Source organism: Perca flavescens, chromosome 3 (assembly GCF_004354835.1).
Source record: "Perca flavescens isolate YP-PL-M2 chromosome 3, PFLA_1.0, whole genome shotgun sequence".
NCBI lineage: Eukaryota > Metazoa > Chordata > Actinopteri > Perciformes > Percidae > Perca > Perca flavescens.
In genome coordinates, this window is record NC_041333.1 from 1924047 (window position 1) to 1930521 (window position 6475).

Genomic DNA, 6475 nt, shown 5'->3' on the forward strand with positions numbered 1-6475 from the left:
AAAACCAGTTATGACACTATTTTCTAAAGAAAAAAGAAAAAAAATACCATTTACATTAAAGCAGAAATAACAGTCATTCATGAGGAGAAGATGCAGTTTTGAGTAACATAGACTGTGGTCTGATATTGTTAATTTGCTGTAAACGTAGTAGTGATAAATCAATTCACACATTCATGTTACAAACTAAGCATACTGTACGGAAAGGTATTTAATACATATGTCCTTGCAAGCTGCTGCAATTCTATGAAGAAGCTGCAACCCAAACAAATATCCTTTTAAAAGGCCAGTGAATCTCCTCTAATGGGTGCCATGAACTCTGAGTATCATGATTTCGGAGTGACATTTCTTTTCTATAAAAAGCAACACAGCGATACTGAAAGTAACCAGATGCACAGCTTATTCAAGAGGCTTAAAACACATACATTCTGAGGGTTTTAAAGTTCAGCACTCAAAATCTATCCCAGAGTTTCAAGTGATGAACTTTTAGGACCTTGTGCCTGGGATTGCTGTACATTTTCCCTCTGCTGTGTAGCCACAATGTTGAGCTTTTGTCCCTGGAGTCCCATGATGGTGGTCATAAATTGGGTGTGTGTTGAACGGAAAGGTGGCCAAGGCTGTCGCTATGCTTCTCATATTTTAACTTAAATGCAGTTACAACCCAAATGATTTACACACTGACCATTAAACTGACATCCAAGGAAAAGCTCTAAGAACATGGTGTAAGTCAACCTGTTAGGGCAACCTTTTACTTTTCTTTGTTCTTTTTCCTCACTTAACACACACATACACACCAAATGGATCCTTCTTTCAGCTCAAATCATAGGTTTGACCAAGCAGAGAAAAACTGAAAAGCAAAGTCTAGAAAATCAATCCGTTGTGCAGCATGTGAAAATAAAGAAAATGTTTGAAGGTTTAAATGTTTAACAATGCTTTTGCCCAGGCGTGTCTGATATGTGAGTTCAATATCCAATTCTTTTTTTATATTCAGTCACAGTAGAGCTAGAGAGAGAAGAGAAAGTGGTGATGATTTGTAAGAGAAAAACAACTAGCAAAATGTGCCCTCTACTGGATTCTGACAGTAATGTTTTCAAAGAGTAGACCGCATTTTATGACTACAGATGATAAGAAATGACTTAATTATATCATATATATCATATAATTAAGTATTCAGGGGTGGATTTGTATCCTTCCACAAAATATATTCCTGAGAACAAGTGACCATACCTGAGAAAAATGAATGCAACTGAGGAAAACAACAGAGACAGGAAGCCCCCTGGTTACACTGCAATTGTTCTCTGAATGAAGACAAATGGCCAGCAGTAACTTTCTGACAAAACAATCCCACATGATCAACCTCGAGAACAAAGAGAGGAGTCTTATTCAGGTAACACAAAAGGCTAAAATCTGTGTATGCTAAGGCCAGGAATCAGTCTGTAACAGTCCCATTACATCACTTCCAAATAAAAAAAAAAACTGGTGCAATTTGAATTCCTTGTTATTGTCAACTGCAATGAATGCCAATGAAACACATACCTAGTGGATTTACCACCTTTTAGGTTTTTCACAGACTCCTTCAGTTTATAAAAGAGACATATTGTTGCTTTGACTCATTGAGTACATGTTTAAGAATGAGCGTAATCTTTTTTTTATTCCAAACATGACTATCTGCAGCTGCAGTCATATCAAAATGATTTCAATTCAATTCAATTTTATTTATAGTATCAAATCATAACAAGAGTTATCTCAAGACACTTCACAGGTCTAGACCACACTCTATAATTGACAAAGACCCAACAATTCTAATAATTCCCCCAAGAGCAAGCATGTAGTGCAACAGTGGCGAGGAAAAACTCCCTTTTAGGAAGAATCCTGGGACAGACCCAGGCTCTTGGTGGGCGGTGTCTGACGGTGCCGGTTGGGGGTGTGATGAACAGAGGCAATAATAGTAACAATAAAGATAATGGAACAGTGACTAGAAATAGTAGTTGTAGTAGTTCATGGTGATACAGGATGTAGCATGGTTCCGTTACGCCTGAACTGAATTTAAAGACAACACTACACATAGTTTACGGTCACCCTCACTTAAGTTTTGATCTTCTCTGCTACCAGAACTAAAAATGCACAGTAAAGACAAAACTTCCCAAAACAGTCCTCATTAAATGTGATTATGATCGAAAGATAAAACCATGTATTAAAAATTGAAATACATGGTCTACGTGATGTAGTATGTTAGTGAAGCCTGCAGTTTGTCTCTGCGGGCTGTTTCTAATACATTTTTTTGGAACCGCGGGAGCCTGCGAGTTCCTGCAGGTAATGGAAACCTGCATACGAATAGACAGTAACGATAGCTTTTTACTATTGAGAATTCAATAATGGGTTTAGACATTGCACTGGCAATACTTGCGATACAAACAAGTATTTCACCTCTTCTCCTTGAGCACTCTGCTCTGTGAATTCTCCACGCTTTACCCAACACTGAACTGTAACACAAGCTACAAGGCTTGCCGCAACTTACAAGGACACTTTTAATTCATTCAATCAGAGCAGCAGCGTAGCTGTTAGTCAGCATATATATTCAGAGCTGAAACAGAGGTGTGGTGGGAATGCGTCACACGAGCATTGCCTGGCTGTTGTAGCACTTGTCCACCTGCCCAGTGCAGCACACAAAGCCATCTCCTCCAGTGTTTTAATCTATTCTATGTCAAAGGATCAGCTCCCAAGAGACACAAAATACAAGTTGGTTTATGTGGTAAAATCACAAACCCACCACAGTGTGCACGCACGCGCGCGCACACACACACACACACACACACACACACACACACACACACACACACACACTCACACAGAAGAACACATAAATTCACTTTACTTGCATGAAAGAGACAACAATAGAATGGAGGTGTATTGAGTTTTGCTAGGAAGGAAAGACTTTTCTGAGCCGTCCATCATGAATAATTGCAATCTAAGGCCGACATCAGCGGAGATAGGTCTGAAGGGAAGCACTTCTTCCTGCTCACCTAGCCACAACAGTAAATAAGGGGGTTGGGAGGAATAGATGTTTTTTTCTTTGAAGTGAGGAGATGGTGTGAAGAGCACCACAAGCAATTAGACCATAATGTGCTCCATAAACCTGAAAGAGAGGGGCTTTAAAGGGAGTTCAAGCTATATTAAAGAGAAAATGAAATTACTAAGCCATATTCCTGACACTAAACCTTTAACTCTCTGCTTGTACAGTGCAGTAGTACTTGCATGCAGACACATAAGCACACACACTCACTTTATAGATCACCCCTTACCCGTTGTTCCCTGATAGAAACCACAGGGGTTCTAAATGTGACGAAAAGGATTTCAAACAATCCAGACTGCCATTTATGGAGGTTAATTGGTTGGTCTGGTGCCAAACAGATCCAATGAAAGCTGAATCTGAGGCTGGACTCTAAGACATACTTCAACTGGTTTTTGAGGAAATGCCAAAACACTGCTTTGCAGTCAGACGCTAGCAAATTTCCACAAATCAAAACATGCACTTCGTAACTGGAAAAATGATACAGGAGAAAGGTCACTACACTGAAGTGGTGCTATGATGTCCAACCACATCAGAGATATGTTACTGATAACTCAGTGACTGATAACAGAGCACTACTGTACTTCATATGTGTTCAGTGTTCCTGAGGGCCAATGCTGCAGCAAAGCTGTAATTTTTAACAAGCACTGAGTGATGGCCAAATAAAGATAGTTTCCTTTATGTGACCCCACCTATTCCACTGGCTAAATGCAGCTATAAACAAGACAAACCTAATAATGATGACAGGACCAGCCAAAGACAGTCAGGCATCTCGCTGCAAAGCCAGACTCCCGTGAGACTGTAAAAAACAAAACTGCTACAATAAAATATATAAAAGCATGTACTGTGCTACAGAGACACGTGCCACGTAGAAAGCGTTTTATGCTGCGCACAATATGCAGTTTTGCTTAATATACTGTTCACGAAATTAAACTGTAAAAGTGCAACTCTACAACTCAGTATGTCCTCAACCCTTTAACCTCACCCCAAGTTACTACTGTAGGTAGATACACAGCAAAACTCCTCCGCCTAGGTATTACATTTCCCTTAACTTAATCGTTCGCCCACACAATAAGAACCATAACAGATAGGGGCCACATCTCATCCATGGCCCCATTCTGGACTGGACCTTATCTGCAGTGAAACACATTTCAGCTGGGGCTTGTCCTTATGCAGGAGACTGGCCTGCTGACGGTGGGCTCTCAGGGCTTAACCTGGGCTTACTACACCCGCCGCTCCCCCAGCAGATACTCCCCGTCTCTCCCAGCCCCCTACTCAGCACGGGATCTAGCCACTGCACCGGTCCCTACACAAGGCAAGACACTAGCTCTGCACAAAGGGGTGTTTACAGAGCCTGTCAAGTTATTAAACTTTAATCCCACTAAGAAGAGCATATTCTGACAATGAATTATAGATGACACAGGTTAGAGTCTCCTATATGACCTCCATTCCACCAAACCAACCATGGTGGGTTTTAATAAACTGTATTATCAACTGAGTGAGGATGCTGCCCGCACCTAGATGGAGTCTCACATATATATATATATATATATATATATATATATATATATATAAAAACGGAAAAATATATGGAAGAAGCATGAGGGGAAATCTAATCCTGATGTGAATTACAGCTGTGGGGAGTCATGGTCTGGCTAAATCTATCTGGCAGGGCGTATCAAGCTGAAACCTACAGCACAAATTCTAGAGCAATTATGAAAAGGGTGGCGTTAATTCAGTTGCAGGGGCTCGTCAGTGATCCTGCAGTTCGTTTGTTTAGTCTTCTGGGAGCTAGAACAGAATTGCCACTTTCCCATCTGTCAAAAATTGGCAAAAGACAGTAAATGAGTTTTAAAATTCAGTAGAGACTAATTGTCCTTCCTTGAAATTATTTGATGAGTTCCCCCCCTGAGATAAGCAATACAGGATGTCCTCCTGACAACGTCATACACTGTGAATCTCTTTTAGAGAGGTTACTTTGAAAATAACATGTGTTACAGGGATCCGATGGTCTGTTTATCATACTAATCATAATGTAATCCACTGGTTTATGCCACATCAGTTAGTTGTGGATTATTTTACCAATAAATAACAAAATTTATTTAAAATCCCCTTTAATTGATTTCATCTGCCTCCAAAGCTTCATGACATATTGAAATAAGGTATTTTTATTCTTTAAATGTAACAATTGTAAGCAAACAAATACGTATATGGCTGAATGCCTGATTCAACTGCATTATAAATGTGCATACATCACTCATAAAACCCAACACAAAAAAGTTAGTTACTAGTTAGTTAGTAAAGATGGTTTGCTAAGTCTTAATGGTCAATCAGCTAGGAGAAAACCAACCTTTCAACCCACAGCAGACCACAAAGTACAGCTACATCAGTGGGTTTAAGTGTCATTCTGAATTTTACAAATGTAATTATTATTTTAAAATGTTCACTAAAATATAACCCAGGCTAAAATATAACAAAACAACTGCCATTATTATGTAGCAACCTTAAAAATATCTATTTTAAATACTATGACTACTACACCTACATCAGCAGGTCTCAAGAAAAAGATCTGGTAATTCAGAACCATCTACTAAACCATATAAATTAAACAGATGGTGAGATTATCTTAAAATGTTTCCATTGACCCACATGTGTCATGAATGATCTTGCACCCTTAAATATACTATTTGGCTATACGTTAAGGTTATCACTGAAACCTATGTCTACAACCACTTAATGGATGGACAGTGGAATGTAGCTGTCGTACTGAGGTCAGCGTGTTTGTTGTGCGACCTGGAGCTGGGATGACTTCCTGTATCACGTGGCTATCCCGTGCAGTCCAGACCAGGGGCCTCTCATTACAGCCTGGAATCCTGTTTCTTAATTGTAGGGCATGGATGGTGACTCTCTGATTCTGGAGTAAATGGGATCCAGGGTCATCATTATCAAGTGCACAGGACCTACATCATGAAGCATTTACGGTCTTCAAACAGCTGCTTTTTACCCCCAAAAACCGCATTCCACTCCCATCCCCTTTAGTAGATCCTCCCTTCCCCACAGTGCTAATCCCGGCCAGTTGAGAACCCCTATATTTATGGAAAGGCCTGAAGTAAACATCACTTGCAGCTGTAGCCATGCTGGAAATAAAGACCGCAGACTGTACCATCTACCTGGGTAGTCAAATGCCTTCCTGTGTTTCAAATGGAAGAATGGATGCTCATAGTGTTTCACAACACTGACTGCTTCATTGACTCAATTTAAAGAAGAAAAAACTGAAAAGAAAAGGGTTGTACATGAGCATTCAGCAAGATGTGATACATGTTTGTCTCTTTGGGGTGCTTTGGATTCAACAAAAACATAAACAATGTGAGAGAGGCGCATATGGCACATAGCTGTAAAGCCTTTGGA